Below are 20,728 nucleotides of genomic sequence, written 5' to 3'. Positions count from 1 at the left end.
GGATGGACGTCTTTGTCCAGTTGGGCAGAGGCTCCTCAGGTTCGTGTAGCTGTTGCCCTCCTACTCACTGTGTTTAGGGAGACACAGCAGAAAAACCACACAGTTCTTTTCTCCTGTCTTTCCTAATGGGAAGAGTGTGATCCGCAGGTGATGCTACCTCTGCAGAAAGTTGTGGCTGAAGAGGCCTGTGTTTAAGTAATGAGCAGGCCTTCCCCTGCTGTTCCCTGATGTTTCACAGTCCAAATTTCTAATACATCCTGAGCCTTAAAGCTGAATATAGGACTCATTCTCTTTAGCTTAGGGAAAACTTCCGTTTGTTCAAAAAGCTTACCTAGAGGGATGGCTCCCTGTGGGTGGGATTCTCTCCAGCAGTCCATAGACTCTCACATGTCCCCCCCCCCCTTTTTATTATTGTCAAGGTGATGTTCAGAGGGGTTAGTTACATAAGTAATGTAATAAGTACATTTCTTGTAGAACTTGTTACCCCCTCCCTCATTTTTCTCCTAGTTTCCCTCCCCCAAATCCCTCCCCCCAAAGCTGTACAGATCAATTCTAGCATATTGTCTTGTGAGTTTTGGTGTTGCATTGTTCTCCCTCCCCTTGTCCTTTGTCTCATCATTCTGTTGTTCGCCTTCCCTTCCCTAACTCAGAAAAGTGTTTATCTGATTTTGGTACTCACGTGTTTTATTCCCGGGTTTTCACAAGCTCACTTTAATCTACTTTGTTTGGAGCAGCCCTAAATCTCTTTAGCATTGGAAAAACCAGAAAACCAACCATGGTGGTGAGAATAAAAAGGAAAGTTGGAGATGATTAGGTCAACCACTTTCCGTTCTTAGTTGATGAAAGAGAGGTCCAGAAAGAGGTGATATTTATTGCCTAGGTTGTAGATTTGTGGCAGGGTGGACCTATTCCTTGATAAAGAACCTTCTTTCCCTTCTTTTTCAGTGTATTGCCTAGAAGTGTGTTTTTGGGGAGATGATTAATATCTTTTGACTATGAGCATAGTAGGGGCTTGCACCTAACTCCTAGTTTGTACTTAATGTTGGGAGAAATGCATTGTTGGTTATGGATGTGCTTAAGAAGCAGACGTGGCATCAGTGGTAAGTACCCTTCCTGAGAAAGCTTCACTTTGATCCAGGGGACACCAATCTGATGCTAAGTCCTTTCTGACAGCTTCTCGACATTTGGCTCTCTTGATTTTATATTATTAGTTACAAAACAAATGTCACTATGTTGGAAATGAACTTTACAACTTGCAGGAGTGGGGACTTGGGGAGTGGGAGGGATAGTGGGAGAAAAGAAGGGAGAAGGTAACATTGTTTGAAAAGAAATGTACCCATTACCTTAGTTAAAGAAAAGAAAGGAAAAATAGTCAAAACCAAAAACTAATATCATACTTTTTGAATTTCTGAACAATATTGTTGGTTGGTTGTAGAAATTCTCTTGGTTAAGCATGATGTTCACAATAGAGATACCGTTTTGGCTGGGGAATTCTTTGATGGTGGTGGTGGAGTGGGGTAGATGAGGACTGCCATAGAATATTAAGAGCATTCAGAGCCTCTACAAACTAGATGACATTAGCCCAGCCTTCCTCCCTCCTAGGCTTGATGACCAGAAGTAATCCCAAAGATTGTTCAGTGTCCCATGGGGGTACAAATTGCCCAGGTTTGAGAATAAATTTACGCTAAATAAATGTAGGCCAATAAATCTGATTATTGTACATTTATCATCTGGAACTGAATTTCTAACAACACAAAGCTTGAGCTTAAGAGGTCAAAGTAAGAAGGTAATGATCTGGAGGGTTAAATTATTAGTGGATATTCCTAATATTGGATTCAATAAGTAGCAACCCCAACAAGGGGACTTTCCCTGCTGGTTTGTGGCTGGCATTTCTCCTCTCTTTCTCCTACGCTCAACTGCACACCACTGCTCTCTTTTCTGATCCACTTATTTTCCTGTAACCTCTGCTACTGCCAATGATTGGACCAAACCTATTGCCTCTAATAAATGACTAGAGACCCGGAGAACTGGATTAGCACACCACCCTTGGACAATACACCTTGCTACTATTACTTCACTGTTTACCTCTTAGAGTTCTGGCCTGGACTTATATGGCCTATGTTGACCTAAGTCTTTGATTTGACTGTTTGGCAAGAAATGATGCCAACTAAGGTTGGCATCTAGTTCTAGTGTATTGTTATTACATTGCCTTAGGCTAATTCTACATAGGGTTAAATAAGCTTTTGAAGATTGGCCTGGGATGCCAATGACTATTTGTGACACTGGTCTAGAAGGAAGCATACTCCACATTTTAAATAGTAGGCTAATCATTAAACTTTTGAAGCATGATTTATTTTAAGTAGGAGCCATTATGAGAGATGGAAGAACAGGTGCAGGAGGCCAGATAGCACCTGTTATGAGTGAGGCTTTCCCTCACTAAAACCGGAAGGAGACTTTCAGGGTAGCTAGCTTAAAGTCTTCTGTATGGGGATTGTGCTATGGCATTCTAAGTCCCAGACTCAAAGCACAGGGCAGATGTATGGCTATGTATGTATTGCTTCTATGATGTGGAATAAGAAAACAAACAGCCCAACAGTGGCAATTTGGATATTGGATATTGGATTCCATTCAGATATTCTTCTATGTATAATCTTTATGAAGTTTACTTCAGTCTATCAAGAGAGAAAAGGAATCTTAGCTAGTTCTAGAAGGAAAGAAGATGGCAAAAATATGTGTTATAGAAGTGTGCAATTAAACAGAGTTTAGGTTAATTCAAACACAAACACAAAAATGTATCTTTTTATTTCTATGTGGAATGATAAATGTTCATGTAGAAATTGTCAAAGTCGAGAATGTTTATTATTTTATACTAAGATAAAAAAAGAAAAGATCTATAGTTTTAAGATTTTAGAGGGTCTATCTATTCTAATATTCACATGTATCTCCCCCTCTGTCAATTCATCAAATGGACATACGAGATTCAGTGAGAAATCTTCTAAAAGTAGAAAGTAAGACTGGTGGAGCCAGAGACTTCTTTTGGGAAGTTTCTAGAATGTGTTATTGGTGATGTTTGAAATTGGGTTCAGACTTCTGAGACCTGTGACAGTTGGAGAAATAAACTACTATCATGGTGGATAGCTTTAATCACCTCTTCCCAAATCTTCACCTATGAAAGGAGGCTATCTGGGCTCAAATTTTAGAGAACACACATTCTTTTTATTCAATATTATATAGCTTTGTGGTAACGCTACATGCCTTTTGTTACAGGAGCCACACAATAGGAGTCTTTTTTTAATGTCTGTCATTGATGAGTTGTGATTCCCATAAGGATAAGAACCATGACGTATAGCACCACCCATCTGTTGAATGAATAATTGAATAAATGAGAGTTAAAAATAAAATTCATATGGAACATTTTTTAAAGAAAAGTAAAATGCAACTTTGTGAGCAAAAAATTTAAATAACTCATTCCCCAATAATGAAGTTAAAGCAAAATAGAAAAGAATATTGTGAAACTTTGTCTCTCTTAGAAACTTGTGACTTTTATTTAAGCTAAAAGAAATAGATTATATTTTCTAGAAAGAGAGGAAGCATGGCATTCCCTCTACAAGAAATCTAGTGGAATATGGGTATATGCAATTCTCCAACCTCATCAACTTTTGCCTTACTTTAGAACAAGAAATACTTCTGAGTGTCAAAACAAAATAGGACAAGGATCTGGGTAAAGAATACTTTTGAGTAAATAAGGATTTTGATTTTGTTACCAAATGTAGAACAGTGACCGTTCTAAGTGTGAAAGCATTCTGGGTAGCATTTGGAAACTGTCTTGTCATAGAGTCAGACCCACCAGCTTAAATAGGGAGTCCAGTATGTTAAACATTTTCTGGTTTGGTTCTGGTGGTCTATTAACTAGTTCAGAATCATCTTTTCTAGAAGTGAAAGTTGAGTGTTTGTCTTCAACTCAACACTCTTCTTAAATTGCCACTCTGTGTATCTGTTGAAAACCATGGGTATAGAGGGGTAGACTCTTTAAGTAATGAAAAACTCTAGTACTACTGTGAAGCCATAGTCAAGTTCCTTAAACTTCTGATGCCCCAGGCCTCTCTGCAAGGTGTGGGTAGTAATGATTACATCTGCCTCAAAAAAGACACAATGGGAAACCTAAGTCATGGAGCACCATTGGCTATTTTGATTTTTCTGTGATGTTTAAAACCCTTACTATTTCTACACCTTTTTCTTCATATTTGTCAGTAGTAAGCTTAGACTTTCAAAGCTCCTGTTTCATAAAAATCAGTAGATCAACACAGTCCGGGATGCTAAATGATCTGCTACATCTATGAAGAAATTAGAGAATGCTTGAGGTCATATGTATAAAAGTATAAAAGAGCCACAACTCTTCAGTCTTCTAGATAACACTGAGGATAAATGGGCCTGTCTGCACTGGGGGCCAAATACTATTTTCAGGCCTTAATTTGTTTCAGGCCCACTGAAGTTGCTACTGCTTCTTACACTTTCTCATCTCCTACTTGAAACAAAAAGACAAAGAGAATTGGAAAATAGTAAATTAACTTGTAAAAGTAGTATGGAAGTTCTTCTGTTGTTTTTTTTAATTCCCCAGAAATGAACCTTATATCATTTTATAAGTGTGAAACAAAGACCCTTTTCCTGATTTTTTCATAATGTAAATAAAACTAGACCTCCAGTTATAGACATGCCATACCATATAATCTTCAGATAGTGTAGTTTCTAATTGACTGTTTCCAATGTGACTGTTTCCTTGTCATATGATAGCTTTGAGGATGAGAACCATCTTGAGCAAGGTGAGTCCACGGGGTGTGATAAGTTGAGAGACCAGTGGATTCTTTTATGATGCTACATCAGAATCCTCAATTATGCCCATGATAACATGTAACTACCAGCTTTAGGATTCTATATTATTGTGATGACTGAATAAAAAGCTCAGAATCAGTGCCCAGGCCCTGAGTTCAAGCCTCTCCCTAAAAAATTTCCTGAATTAGACAGTTTTGTCAGCCTCTGTGTTCTAAGCATGATTTAAATTTGGTTTGGGTATTTTTGCACAATTTAAACTGTTTAGGTCTTTTCCATTGGAAGCCATTACTACTGCATTGATTCTAAGTGTTTTAAAATAAGGTTAGTTTACATGAATGATCTTTAAAGTTTTGTTCGGTTTGAAAATTGTCTGTTGAAAATTTGCATTTTCCTTTTCAGTAGTTTTACTTGTAAAATTTCTACACGATCTTGTGTGATTTCTTGCTAATTCCTTTTATAGCAGAGCAGCATATTCAGTTGATTAAAGGCTCCCTTGATCCATAAATCAATATTAGTGGTCGGCTAATTGTTGAGAATTTGAAGTTATGCTGTAATACAATCAAGTCATAATTAGCTCTCTGCTGTGGCCAGAATTTAATCCAGTGAAATTTTATGAGGACATTGTTGGTTATTTTTTCCCCTCAGTTTGTTTTTATTAAAGGTCTCTCAATATGGAAGATTTAAAAATGGTCAAATCCTTTTCCTTCTTGAAAGCAAGCTAGCAAACAAACAATAAAACCAATAACCCTGACTGCTTTCCCTGCTACTATATTACCTGTTTTGGTTGCTTCATAGTTTGGATCATTTGTATCAGCGATGTATCAATAACTTATTATAACCAACACAAGCTTTCATTTATTTTACCTATGGTAGCTGTACATGATGATATTTGTTTATTTTTCTTCACTTGGTTGAGTCACACTATACCCCAAAAGCATTTCCTCTGCTCTCAGCTCCTTTACCTGTCTTTGTGATTTTCTCCAAATTTCAACCCTTGGTCCTTTCACTTTCTACAGCTCCTCAGGCTGTTATACAGAAGGCCATTGTTCTCATTGGTGTTCCAGATGCTAATAATGCCAGTGATCTTCCAAGCTAGGTTTCCAGCTCACATATTCCATGGCCTCCATACCTTTGTGTGCTACTTCTCACTGGGACATTTCTCCCTGTTTGTCCTCCAATCATAGCTTGTCCCCCAAACTGTCATTGACCTGGTCTACATGACAAATGTGTGGATGCCAACTCTCAGACCTTCCTTGTGCAATGTTCTCCCCATCTCTTCATGGCGTTCCTCTAGTAATTTGATCTACAGCATTTTTCATATTTCCACCAACCAGATACTCTTTGAGGGCAAAAATCTCAGCACTCTTAACTGGCCAACGCAGGAGGATTGAGAATTTGAGGCTATCCTGGGCTACAGAGCAAGATTCTGTCCCCCAAAAACAAAGAGCAACAAGAAAATACATTTGCATATGTTTAAATATGGCAGGAAGCAGCAGCAGTGGTGTGTGAGTGGTGCCTGCTGAATGTTTAAATAGCTCACATGATGGAAATAGCCAATTAAAGAGATTAAAATAGCAAACAAAACGTTCACCAAATAGAAAAACTTTCAGTGGTTAGAATAAAAAAGGTACCTTTTACAGTTTTATAAATAATAAAACCACCAAGCCTTGTTGATTGGATGTAGCCTCCAGGATTTTAGAAAGGAAGCAAATCCTCTAGTTGCTTTCACAGACTGGGGCTGAATTGGTGCTTGAATTCATTTGGTTTGCATGGAGACCCAGTTGTGGAACTGCAGCAGTGCACGTACTTGTTTGACAGACCTTTCCAGTTATTTCTAAAATCAGTTGAATGGAGAAAACAGTGTCCAGCTATCTTCTTGGAGGAATATCTAGGTACAGTTGTTCCTACTATGCACTTCCTGGTCATTTTATTCTAAATTCTGCTAGTGGGCTTTGTGGGTCAGGATAAGGGGAGAATAGGTGTGCTTCCATTTGTGGAGGCAGAAAGTAGTAAAAAGAAATTGCAATTTTATTTATAGAAGTGTTACCACCTCACCCAACAGATGTGTGCTGGGTACACCCACTTGAATAATGCGTATTCTATGAAACTAGGAAAATTGAGGGGATGGGTGGGGTTGGAAGGGATGGGCAAGAATGAAGAAAGGGGTAATACTGATCAAGATGCATTGTACTTATAAACTGACTTATTGAAATGATAACCTTTTTTTACAACTACTTAAAGATAATAAAAATATAATTAAAAGAGGGAACCTCTAAATCCCCTGTTATTCAGTGTTTCTTTTGTAGCTTACTCACAGTGAACTGAAGTAACAGGGTAAGTTCATTATTGGAATCGTTAGCATCTCACTACCTTGAACAGGTATCCATGAATTTAATCCATATTAATTAAAAAAAATCAGAACCCTTAGCAGTGAAGACTCAGCTGTGACAGCTGGGTGTTTAGAATCAAGTCCTCTGCCTTGTGATGCTGAACCATAGCAGGATTGAGTTATGTAACTGTGTTTCCCTTTTGGCATTCATAAAAATAAGAAACATGCCTTCTGAGGTCATCTCCCATGGAGCAAAAAGTTTTAAATGCATGAATAAAAATTCCATTTGTCTTTTTTAATATTGCAGAGATTTCACATAGATTTGCAGTGTCAGTGTGTTTTGGTGTTTGATACTGGTTTGGTAGTCTTTTATGAGAAACAACAAACAATACATCCTGTTTTCATAATATTCAACACAAATCCCAGTGGAGCTTGTACAGAAATAGCTAGGTCCTTCCCTAAGTCAGTTTTTAAATTTTCATTATTTTAATATTTCTCTTCAAAGTCATTTTCAGAAGTGTGATCGAAATGAAATCGATCAGTATCCTCAGGCCCTGAAGCCTTGCTGAGTGCTAATTGCCTCGAGGTTTGTTTGTTTGTTTGTTTATTTATTTTAAGAGCTTGAATATAACTCAAGACTCATTACCCAATGCAGCTGTGATCATTTTAAATGGCAAATATTTGTAAACTCTTTACTTTTTTGAAAGTTGTTCCTTTTATATTTCATATTTTATCTTTTTTATATATTTTATCTTTTGGAGACTTACTGGGATTACTTTAAGTGTTTGCTTCTGTCAAAATCAGTGAAAATTGAATGGGGAAGATATTTTTCAAGGGTTGTAATATGGCTTTAGAATCAGTGAAGGAGCCCGAATAGTGATTCAGAAGCTGAAAATAGCTCTACATTTTATGCAGTCAAGTAAAACTCTGTACCTTGGCATTCCCCACACCGGATTAGCAAGGAGTTGGAAGTTATTCCACCCCCAGCATGCCATTACGGATGACATGCTGGGCTAAGACAAACTGCTAGCTTAATGGAGCATGTACTTCAGGAAGTCTAACCTGATGTACAGGGTGGATTAGAGTTGAGTGACCTCAACTCATATTCACTTACTCTGAAAGGAAGACTAACAAGCCCCACTCTGTTCTCACGAGCATTTGTGCAGCATGGCTTCTCAGAGACCTAGGTGTGTCTACCATGTTGCTGTCTGAAACTTGATTGGCTTGAACTGACCTCACAATACTTCGATCACTGCTCAAGTCCGTGGAAGGGAGAGAGATTGATTTTTCATTTGTCCTCTACATACAGGTTGCTGCTGCTGCTGCTGCTGCTACTGTTGCTGCTCCTCTTCCTTCTCTTCCTCCTCCTCTTCTTTTCATCCAAAAAGCTGTAAGATAAAAATGAGAGTATGATTTCTGTGCTAGCCCTGCCTCTCTCTGTTGAACAAGTGGCTAAGGTCTTTTGGTAGAACCTTCTCGGTCTTAGAGCTGAGTCATGTTTCTATCTGAGAGCTTGAAACTAGTGTGTAAGTTCTTGTTCCCTAAAACAGGACTATTTGCTGCGCTCTGCCACATCAATAATGCTGTGAGGTGATAATTAACGTTTGATGTGACTCTAATTAAACAGAATTGATGGGGGAATATCTGGGAGGATAGTAGCAGTGGAACTATGATGTTAGCATTTAAATGATCTTAATTAACTCTGTAGACTTAAAGCCCTCTCAGGTTGAAAAAAGAGATGCCACAACTCACTTAGTTGTATTGTTCTGGACATTTGGCCACAGGCAAGGAAGGACCAGAATGTGTTAGGCTTGCATTATGGTGTCTGCCTTTTTAGACTGAAAGTTGTAGAATGTATATTCTTTTCTGTTCTTGTTCTTGTTCCTTTTTTTTTTTTTTGTCTTCAAAGGGAATAAAATCACAGCCCTGACAGGAGAGGGTAAAATCTCTGAGAAGACCTCCCCAGTGCTTGGAATTTATAGACTCCACCACATCCAATTTGCTATTGTCCTAAGGCAACACTCTCCCCTGCAGCTCTGGGCGTTGTTGGCTGCCCGCCAGCCTCTCAGGGCCTCTGGCTTTGATGTGTGGTGCAGGCTGTCCTCAGGCCAGGCTGTTGTTGCTGTGGCCTGGGCTTCACTCGCTCTGGGTGCCAGGAGGGATGTCCTGTCTGCAGTATACATTTCGACAGCCCCAGTCCTGTGGCAGAGGGAGCCTGCCTTTGTGTCAGCCACAAGTGGCTGACCCCAGCTGCTCTGCTGAGCTGTGCTTCCTTTTGGTGTCTAAGGAAGCAGTGTTTGCACCCTGCCTGTCGCCTGGGGGAGGGTGCTTCTGCCTGGAGGAAGAAACCAGCTCTGCCAGGACAGCTGTCAGTCTGAAGGGCCTCCTTGGCTAGGCTCTGGGGGAACCAACCCAGCAAGTTGAACAGCTTCCCCTGGGGACACTGCATTGACCTTCATTTGATCTAAGCCTGGCAGCCTGGTTCTTGAGGACATGAGTTCTGGCTGGGAAATCTTTCTTAAGTGAAACTTGTTTCTATCGTGGTTTCGCCCTTGTAGTTAGAATCTGCGGTGACAAATATATCTTCTGGCGATTTCCCTTGTGTAATTCTAAAAGCAGATGGATACTGGGGAGGAGAAAATGGCACTCTGTCCTATAACTAGACAAATGATGTACCTGCACGTGCGTGTACACACATACCTGTGGTTTGTGTGTGTGTGTGAGAGAGAGAGAGAGAGTAAGAGAGAGAGACAGATAGAGAGAGGGAGGTTGAGGGAGATTGAGAGGAGAAAGAAGCAAGAATTTACTGTTAATCTGTCAGGAGGGCCAATTAAATTCCAATACAAACAGCCTTAGTGACTGAAAGCAGATTGCCTAGTCCTTTTTTATAGGACATAATACTTTGTAATAAGATTAAGAATGGAGTTTCTTGTTCTTTTTTTTTTTTTTTTTTTGGTCTGTTGTGGGACCTGAACTCAGGGCCTGGGCGCTGTCCCTCAGCTCTTCAGCTCAAGGCTAGCGTTCTACCACTTATGTGGTGCTGAGGAATCGAACCCAGGGCCTCATGCATGCCAGGCAAGCACTCTACCACTTAGCTACCTTCCCAGCCCCAGTTTCTTGTTCTTAATATGTAAAATATCTACCCCTCCCCCAATAATATGTCTCTTCATTGATTATTTGTTTCTTTGTATTAAGTTTATAATGTCCCAAGATTTTCTGAGATATGGAATTCTTTTCATAATGAGAACTCGCTATAATGTGAAGACACATAAGAATTTGTTTTGTACGGGGATGCCACATATTACCCATTTAATCCTCTGAGTTAGGGGTGGATACTGTAAAGTGTTCTGAATAGAAAGGAGAGACTTGTGAAGACAGAGTTCTGAAGACAGAATACATGCCTGTTTTCGACCTGTTCATGTTTTGAACCTATCACAGGTAACTTTTAACATCCATAAGAAAATATTGTTTTTTTTTGGTCAATAGTAGGTGTTCGCATATGTATGTGTATGTATTAGATTAGGGTATGGCTATTGGATTAGATATATTCTGAGTTGTCATGATACATATATCTCATAATGTCCAAATGTGGATGTTTGTACCATAATATATCTCCTAAATTCTGACTTCTCTAGTGAGAGATATGAAGCACTGGGGAGTTTGGTGGCATAGGAATATATCTGAAACAGCAATCATAGCCAACCATGATTATGGCATTTAGTATTCATATGAAATGCTATGTTTACAGGTCTTCCATATGTCATTTCTCAATGCTTCAATGAATGATGGGGTTGGTAATTCCAAGATGAAATAATGAGATTGGGGCTCCATGAGATTGTTGACCTGATATAGGAAGGCTAAAATGGCCCGATTCTCTTGCACACGTTTCCCCTCTCCCCTGAAGTTTGTAGGTAACCTTAGCCTTCTATAATTTTTAGTAAAAAAAAAGTTCAGAGATTGGACTTTTATGTGTATATGGAAAAATGTATTGAATTCATTGTGCAATATATCCAACATCGTGGGCTGGCAGGAAGAACTCTGAAAGGAGGTTAAAAATTAAGGTATAATTCATGAATGATTACATTCTGTTTCTGAGTCTGTTTTCTTCCTCTTGTCAGCCAGTGTGGGAGGAGAGGGAAGAATAATGCTGGAGATGAGGGTGCTGTGTGGGCATGTGCCATCCACAAGTATTTTATAGGAGAAAGAGTATTTATTTTTGTAATAAAAGTACTGTTCAAACACTCTGACAGTAGATTATTCATCCTATCGCAGTGAAAAGTTATGGTTTTAATGCTCTTCAAATTGTTGATCATTAAAGAAAAACTTTAATCAAAGGCATGCTTACATGTACAAAAATGATATGTTTCTGCTCTAAGGCTTAAGCCTAAAATGACATCTATAACACTTTTGCTGCTGCCAATAGAGAAAATTTGCATAAGATCAAGGCAAGACTGCCCATTCTTTATTGTTTGAGGGTAGTTTTATAAATTCCCAAATGTACAAATTTTAAGCAGAGCTAAAATTTCCCTTTCCCTGATTAAAAGTTTCCTATGTTGATGTCAGTAACTCAAAGCAGGTACACTTAGATTTCTCTTGCTGAAGCTCTAGGCTCCCCGGTAGGTTGCCTATGGTGGAACCCTGCTCTTTCTCCATCCCTCCCAGCTCTGCTTCCCAGCGTGGGGCCTGTTCATCTCCAGCTTGCTCTCCTCAAAACATCCAACTCCTCTAGTCCCTATTCAACTCTTTCTGTTCTCCACTGCTATTATTTTTAGAATTTGTACCACACCATTTACCATGTAGCACTTTTTCTTAAACTCTTTTGTGTGTATTTGTTCAGGCTTATGTCACGGGCTGTATTATTTTCTACAACAAATAGCACAGTGTTCAGTACTTAACGAACACTTCTAATTGGCTGATTGCCATTATTGTCTTGTTTTCCAATGTGTACCCCTCACACTAAGGTATCTACATCATCTGGGAAATTTAGGCTCCTCCCAGACCTACAGAATCAGAATCTGCATTTTAACAAGCTTCCACAGTGATTCATGTGTCTGTTAAAGTTCTGAAAATATACTGTTGGGATCCCTGAAATATTTAGGTTTCCCTTTGGACAAGGATTGTTTGGGGATGTAGGTAGGTATTTGGTTATGTAAAGAACTGCTCACTGCTATTGTCATATGATAGTATCAATTTAGTCTTTACATAGATCAGACTGAGATGTGGCTGAAAGGCCACAGTCATCTCAGGACAAATGTTAGATCCACATCACAGGTATCTCTTTAAATAGCCTCCCTGAAACATCTCAGATATTCATACTTAAGTGGCAGAAAGTATAATTTCCATTTCCTATGTTACCTACATCTCCCAACCTCTTTTGCTCTTGAAGTGCTTCCACCTACTCTGCTTGCTACTTTGAACTCTTGGGAAAGAAAATCGTGGGTATTTTGCAGTATTAAAGAAAACAGGCTCAGATTAAATATTGGTCATGTTCTCTCTGTGTTTCTTCTCTCAGCTTGACATGTAGTGTGACTTTTAAAATTGTTCTGGTCCTTCACAGACATTCAAATTTAGTATTATTTTCCCTTTTATCCTTTATGTTTGTCTTTCTTTTCCTTTTTATCATAATGTACATAATTCTTCATGTTCCACATAGGTTATCAAACATAAAAAAATTCCTTGAAAGTACCTAAATCAAGGATGATACATGGATTTGATTGATGTACACAACAAAATATAGGCTCTTTTTAGTCAGATTTAAGTTTAAATATTTCACTGTAATATAATTACATCTCTATGATTCCTGCCCCCCCATCTTTGACTCCATCCCTAGTTTACAGATAGCAGAAATAGGAGACATTGATGACCCCATATATTATGGGGGGTGGGATGGGAGGAGGATACTAGGTACTAGGTCATCTGAGTCAGTCATTCAGCTACATTTTTTTTTTTTTTGGTCCGGTCGTGGGGCCTGAACTCTGGGCCTGAGCACTGCCCCTCAGCTCTTCAGCTCAAGGCTAGCGCTCTACCACTTGAGCCACAGCGTCACTTCCGGCTTTTTTCTTTTTGCTTATGTGGTGCTGAGGAATCGAACCCAGGGCCTCAGGCTTGCAAGGCAAGCGCTCTACCACTGAGCCACCTTCCCAGCCCCTCAGCTACATTTTAAGTGAACTCAGTCTTGGTTATAACTAAAATGGTTGCATGGAATATTATTTTGCAGTGGTTGCTATTTATTTACAGAATAATTTTGTTTCTGTCAAGGAAATCCAGATGTTTTATTTAAGATCGGACTTTAAAGATGTCTTCTATTTAATCACTGTTTCCTCGTGTAAAGGATTCATTTGAGGGCTCCTGAGAAATTAACACAATTAGTTGCTTGACATAATGCCTGAAGTATTTCATCAAAGTGAAATTGAAATGGGAAAAGAAAGAACACCAAGAGACTGACCAGAAGAATATTGACCATTGAGATGTAAGAGTAAAGTTTCATAAACAGATACGTATTGTAGCTCAATATGTTTTTTTGAACATAGTAAACCCAAACTGAAACTCTCTGTCCCTCTCTCTCCCTCCCTTTCGCCTTTCCTCCCTTTCTCTTTTCTTCCCTTTCTCTCTCTCTTTTTCTCTCTCTTTCTCTTTCTCTCACACACATATACACACATATACATGATTCAATGCAATTATCAGACTTCAAATGGGATTTTAAAAAATTTAGTATGGCTGAATATGGAGGGGAAATAATGCACTTGATTAAAGAATTATCTTCTGGAAAAGTGGCTGAGAATTTTGCAAGTCTACATATGAGCATAAGGAAATATCCAGGAGTGTTTAAACAGGAGAGAACAAAGAGCAGAATGAAATATAAAGTACTAATTAAAGGTGCCTAACATATGCACACCAAATTCATGTGCTAATGCATGTGAAAAACCACATAAAATAATGCGAGTAACATTTTATTTGCTTAATCTGAATTAAAGCCTCATTTATATGTGAATGCCCGAAAGAAAATGAGATGCCTAGAAATGGCCCCATTAGATTACAATATATACATGCAAAATAATATAGCAAGCTTACATAAAGATATGTAGGCTTAGTAAATAGTGTTGTTGATGGCTTGAAATTTGTCAAAAATATTTGAATATCTATCCACGTATATACCTGGAATACTTAATGGTGAAATATAAGGAAATGTATTTTTATTGTTGCAAATAAAAACATGTGAAATATTTACTGTAAGTGGGAATAGTAACTTCATGTTAACTGTGGAATATTGTGTGGCTAATAAAAATGAATGCTATGTAAACTAGTTTGCTGGTAGCCAGACACTGGTAGCATATGCCAGTAATTTTAGCTTCTTGGGAGGCTGAAATAGAAGGATGGACCTGCGTGGGCACACATCCCTTCACTACCAACAGTTGGGCACAGTGGTGAATGCTAGAGCCTGAGATTATGAAGACTGCATTTCTAGGCCAATTTAGGCAGAAGAATCCATAAAATTCCATCTCAGTGGAAGAAGCTGGACATAATGGCATAAGCCTGCCACTTCATATTCAACAAGTGTGAAATGGCAGATCATAGTCTAGGCATGCCAGTTGAAAAGTGAGACCCTTATCTCAAAAGGAACCAGTTCAAAGAGAGCTGAACTGAAGGCATTGTTTAGCAGTAGATTGCTGCCTAAGCAAGCACAAGACCTGGAGTTCAAGATTCAGTCTGCTTTAAAAAATGGAATGTGATTATGAAATATTAAGTGAAAATATCACAATGCATAATTATATGTGCATATAATAAAGACAGCTATGTGAAAATATGCGTTCATTTGGAACAAATGCTAGATTAAAATTAAAATATAAATAATTATATTTGGGTCATAGGATTAATATAAATAATTATATTTGGGTCATAGGATTAAAATATCTTTAATGCTCTTTCATGTTTGTAAGGAAAAATATAAATCACTAAGTAGAGAAGGTTATTCAAATTGAATATTGCATTATTCAAGTTGCAACGCTATTATTCTTGATTTCATTATTCTCCTTGGGAAGTTTTTCTAGGGTGGTACAGAGGTGTGTTGATGGTAACATGATCAATGAGGTAGTGTGAAGCTTGTGATATTCAGGGTTTATTCTCTCGCATTATATGCATGCTAATATCCCCTTCCCCTTCCCTTCCTGTCTTGTACTAAGAAGCAATTGCATTGGAGTTGATGCCCATGAAACTACTGCCCACTGTTGGAAGTTTTGACCCTGTGTGTCAAAGAGGCTGTAGGATTTGAAGAGGGAAATAGTACATTGTCAGGAAACCTGCTTCTAGGTATACACTCTGGGTGAAAAACTGCTTTAATTTTCATCATCAAGGAAATGAGACTGAAGATCTCTACATCAGTACAGGTCTATAGAGACATGATGACCTACAAGCCTGCTGTTTGTCTCTCAGAAGGGTTCTCCTAAACTGAACTTCCTGTGGTCAGTGTAGCCACGGACCAGTCACCTAAACTGCTCCCAGGGCGTGTCCTGTGAATCTAGAGAGCGTGGTTCCTGTGTACTAACCAGGGGCAAAAAAATTCAGCTAGAGGAAGCCATGAAAGCTCTCAGCATTGGAGCTGTATCTGATTTATTGTGTGTGAATAGATTAAATAGACCAATCAGAGTAGAGCAGCATAATCAAATATTAGCTAATGATAGATTGCCCCATTGTTTAAGATCCTATAACTGATTGAAATTCGAAGTTAGGTGTGCTTAGATCTTCTGATGAGGTGAAAAATGCCACTGATTCAGGCTCTTACTCCACACTGGTGTGGTAAGGCTAGCAACAAAATCACATTAAAGGTCTGGGGCTGCAGCTTAGTAATATGGTGCTTGTCTAGCATGCACAAGAGCATGACTGACTGAATGAATGGATGAATGGATGAATGTTAAAGGTAAAGTAGTTTAGACCCAGCCTCTTTTATCACGTTGTAAGTTTTTTTTTAATGTATCATACTATGGTGTAGGATAGATACTATGGGAATCTAGCATAAATGTGAGATGTCATTGCTCATTTTTGTAGTTTGTTTTATGTGCTAGTAACTGGGCTTGAACTCAGGGCCTCATTCTCTGCTCTCTCTTGGCTTTGTTAATCAAGATTGACTCTCTAAGTTGAGCCACATCTCAAGTATGAAATCATTGCTCACTTTCAAGGAAATGAATGTTTCTAAAGGAATTTTTGTCTCGTAGTGTGTGTACCTGTAGCTTACTTGCTATATAGGCAATGTATTGCTACCTTTTGTGCTAATCAGTGGTAGCCATTTAAATGAGTCAACTGTATGGGTGACTAACGTATCTAGTTATTAGTGCTTTTGAACTTTGATATGAAGTGGTTGTGCCACTATTTTTAGGTACTGTATAAGCACTGAAAAATTCCTAAGTCATTTGAAATCATCAACCACTTAGACAACCATAGTTATGTAGAAATTAGATCACATTTGCTGATTTGTAGGTAAAAAGCCTTTTGATAATATTGGCCTGGTAACTGGCTACACTCAGAAACTAGGAACTTCCTAGGAGGCAAGAATTATTTAGTATTAGAATAGTACTGTACTTAAGAAATGAATAAGAGCCGAGAAAGAAATGGGAGATGTAGTCACTTTCACATTGTACATTGAAAACTGAACAAAAGAGGAGTTTAAAAATAAATCTTCAAGGTCATTCTGATGTTTCCTAGTCACTTTTGGTAAATGGCTAGCAAGAAGAAAAGGTGGTAATTGGTGTACTAGCTTCTGTACAAATACATCCTGACAGATATTCAGAAGTAATACTATGCAGGTAGTTACTGGCATTATTTGAGAGAATCATCGAAACTTCCCCATAAAATTCCAAGGAAAAAAGTGAATATTTTTTCACGGCCCGAGGTATTCAAATGTGAAATATGTGTATTTTGTGTCATGTCAGAGTTCGCTGAATAGTAATCATATTTATTGATTCGGTGTAAGTTAAAATACCCAAGGTATGGACTAGGGGTGTGGCTTAGTAGCAGAGACCCTGGTTTGATCTCCAGTGCCACACGCAAAAAATAAGTAAAACAATAACCAAAACAAATGACCTTTGTCTTGTCATACAAATGGCAAGATGTCTGGAATGGTAGTTAAAACTGTTTACTTCTCCTAATGAAGGAGTCTTTGGAGACCATGCCCAAATGAGCTTCCTAGATTACTGCTCCTTCAATAGCGGTAAGACTAGAATTTGGTTGTAGGTTTTCTAGGAAATGAAAACATTTTACTGAGTTCTACTTAGTACTGTGATTATTGTTTTTTTTTAATCTTTCCATAATTAGCAACTTTTGTTGTTGTTTAGCGAGTACCTTCTGGAATCAGAAGTGGATAAAAGATCTACTTCAGCCTTTATTTTTCATACTTCATTAGTGTGTGCAGTGAGATTCGGGGGATGGCAAGTGTGGCTCTTTCTAAACTGTATCGTACAAACCATGAACTTAATATAGCTTTGGCCTATATTTTTGAACTTTTATTTGTATATGGTTGTATTGGATATTTTGGGACTTGGAAAATATTAGTCTTTTTAATGTAATAAATCCACCTCAGGAAGGACTGATTTGGGATTAGATGGAAGCTGTGTAATTTTTTTTTCCTATTTCTGATAAACTCCCCCTCCACATCAAGGTTCATTTTAGGCTCACCACAATTGAAATATTTCTTGCTTTCTCTTGATCCTTCAGTTAGAGCTGAGATTAAAATGGATCTTAGAAAGGATCAACTCCTGGCAAAATAGACAAAATAAACTTGTATTTATAAGCCAAAATTAAGTTATTTATGGGTCTTTTACTAGAGACTTACTCTGAGAAACAAGGTATCACTCGCGTAATGATTTGGAAAGTCATGCTAGGGAAGCCCATCCAAGACTATGTAACCATTATTATGTTTTAGTGATCTCTGTAAGGGTCAATTTCTCTCCTTAATAGAGACTGTATGTAGCTAGGGCTTAATAGTTTTTCAGAACCTGCACTCTACACGTTTTCAGATACTCTCATTTTGATCATTTTGTTTTTATATAGTTTTGAGTATTGCACTAACTAGGAAAACATATAATAGTTGATTCAATTTAAATTTTGTTTTATTATCATACAGCTTATATAAAGCACCCCTGGTTTACATACTATTTTTGTTTGTATTTTCCTTTTTAGGTGGAGTCTTTGACTTTTTTTAAAAGACGATGGTAATCAGATCTACTTGAAAAATTCACAGCATTGGGAGTATTCTTTTTTCAGTTGTTTAACATTTGGCCATTAGGTAAGTTGAACCAAATGCTTTCTATGTGGCTTGATTTCATAGTTACAGGAAAGATTTCTTGAGCACAATATTTAGTAAGCTTTATGTGATAATCTGTAGGATAATGGTTTAAGCTCCTCAGAGTCTGTGATTGATGTCTGAATTGTTACCTCAAGTGAAAGCATTTGTAAGTCTGTACATGCAATTGTTTCTATTTTGGTTGTATTTTTGAAGATACCCAGTTTTAGCTGAACATTGGAAAATGTCACCTTATGGTTTGAAATTCATCCTTTTATTACAATTGGATTTTGTTTTGTTCTATTTCACATTATTTTAGTTTTGATGTTGGAGATTAATTCAGGCCCTTGTACAGGCTCTCCCTCGGAGCTAAACCTCTAGCCCCTTTTAGTACTACTTTACTTTTGTTTTTCATAATCTTGAGGTTGTATGAGAATATCAAATTTTTTCCTGGTTTTTTTTTATGCATACTTGCATCTTGTCAGAATCACAGCTAAAGCATGATTTTTTAAAAAAAGTAAATTAGCATCTTATCTTTTGTGTTACAGAAATTTTGGATTTTGTAATAAGGACTGAACTTTAAGGCCAAAACTTGCCTGATTCCACTTCCACATTTCCCTGGGTTGCTGTGGAAGCTTTGGAGGTAAAGCACACAGAACCAGTTTAGGCTGTTAGCAGATTATTGGTACTGCCAAGACCGAATTTAGTGGGAACAGGACTTTGGCTACTGTTAAAATGTCAGTATAGTAAAGCCCGCTCTGTCAAACAGATTTTTGGCATCAAAAATTTAAATGATACTGATTTTAGGACTTGGTAATTTTTTTTAATGCAGGCAGATTCATGCTTAAATTAACCCTTTCTACAAATAACAGAAAATTTGGAACAAAATTTGTTTTTCTCATTTAAGTCACAAGATTTGAGTTTCTCAGATTCTTTTTTTTTTTCCATGATTCTAAAAATGTGCAGCTTGTTACTTTACTTTCTTTCCAAATACACTGGAACCATTTTAAAACCTGGGAAGTGGTCATGAATAAGGGAGTAAAATAATCAACTTCGAAGTTACACTAATCAATAGTGTCTGCAGAACTGTGAGCATCCTGAGACATGAATATTGAAGATAGTTTTTCAGTGACAATTCTGTGTAATGTTCATAGAAGGTGTTTGTTTGGTGACAATGTATGTGTAATGTATGCCATTCCAACAAGTCTCTTTAGCTTTGTCTAAAATAATCTGTCTTGAGGTGGGGAAATACCTTGGAACTTGGTTTGTTTGTCGAGTTTTTAAGTATCCAGTGAAAGTAGAAATCAGGTGTGTAAAATTCCAGAGGGTCTTTTCATCCAGTCTGTCAAATTCATGATTCAGTCCTTACTTGTGACCAGAAATGTTTTGTTGTTATGCCTCTGTAGTGCCATTTTGATTGTGTGTGTGTGTGTGTGTGTGTGTGTGTGTATAATTAAAGGGTTATAAGGCAATTAGATGAAAAGCCCATCAGAATAGAGGTGTTTAAAAAATTTAAAAGGCAAAGCCTTAATTTCTTCATTAGGTATATTTAGGCTAGCATATGATAACCAATTGAAATGTCTTTGTTCAGTACATAGTTTTCTGTCTGCTGTCAAGCCTGGCTTTTACAGTTATTCCAAAAATATGGTACAGAGCTAAATTTCAGTTGATTGTACCTAATCTCCCACCTTGTGGGAGACTGTCTCCTAAATGCCTTCTACTCATGGCCATAGTCTGGTCATGGAGTGCAAGTGGCCTTCTTGCTTAGTACACTGAGCTCTGCTCGCTACTGGCTCAGTCAGCCCACTGGGTCAATGTGTTTTGAAATAATGGTTGTTTTGAGTTAAATAAGGATACTACTTAATTCACAAGGTTTTGTGAGAATTAAAAACAAATATTAGGAACTCAGAAACTACCAGTAATTAGTAGCAGGAATGACTGAATTCTGAACACTGTTTAAATATAATACGAATTATATTTTTTCAGTCACATGAAAGATAGTTTTTAGACTTGACTGTGCCAACTTCATTTCTTGAGCTTTACACTGGCTACATTCTCATCCATTCATGGGTTTAGTAAATTATCCATTTGTTTGTCCCTGGGTCAGTTAGTGAGCATTCATTAAACCAGTAGCATGAAGGAAGGACATTTGGTCCCATGAGCATTCTGTAGCTATCTGAAAGCCCTTATGGAATGTTGCTTTCTTATTTTATAATATTCCTTCTTATCTATCCTTTTCCCTGTCTCCTTGCATCAGCTTGTGCTGTAGAATGGCAGAGGAGGGTGAATCTCTCCTC

General features: G+C 37.9%; 1 protein-coding gene across 1 annotated transcript in view; it reads left to right on the top strand.

Annotated features, from left to right (window-relative positions):
- Nucleotides 1–20,728, top strand: part of Hivep2 (HIVEP zinc finger 2) — a 179,449-nt gene that overhangs the window by 80,657 nt on the left and 78,064 nt on the right. The window contains exon 3 of the mRNA XM_042679093.1: nt 18,329–18,434. The gene's annotated coding sequence lies outside the window, so the exon portion shown is untranslated. The remainder of the gene's footprint in view (nt 1–18,328; nt 18,435–20,728) is intronic.

This window comes from Dipodomys spectabilis, unplaced genomic scaffold (genome assembly GCF_019054845.1).
Source record: "Dipodomys spectabilis isolate Male_0828 unplaced genomic scaffold, ASM1905484v1 ptg000001l, whole genome shotgun sequence".
Classification (NCBI taxonomy): Eukaryota; Metazoa; Chordata; class Mammalia; order Rodentia; family Heteromyidae; genus Dipodomys; species Dipodomys spectabilis.
Note: the sequence above shows the minus strand (reverse complement) of the source record. Positions and strands in the feature narration are given on the sequence as shown.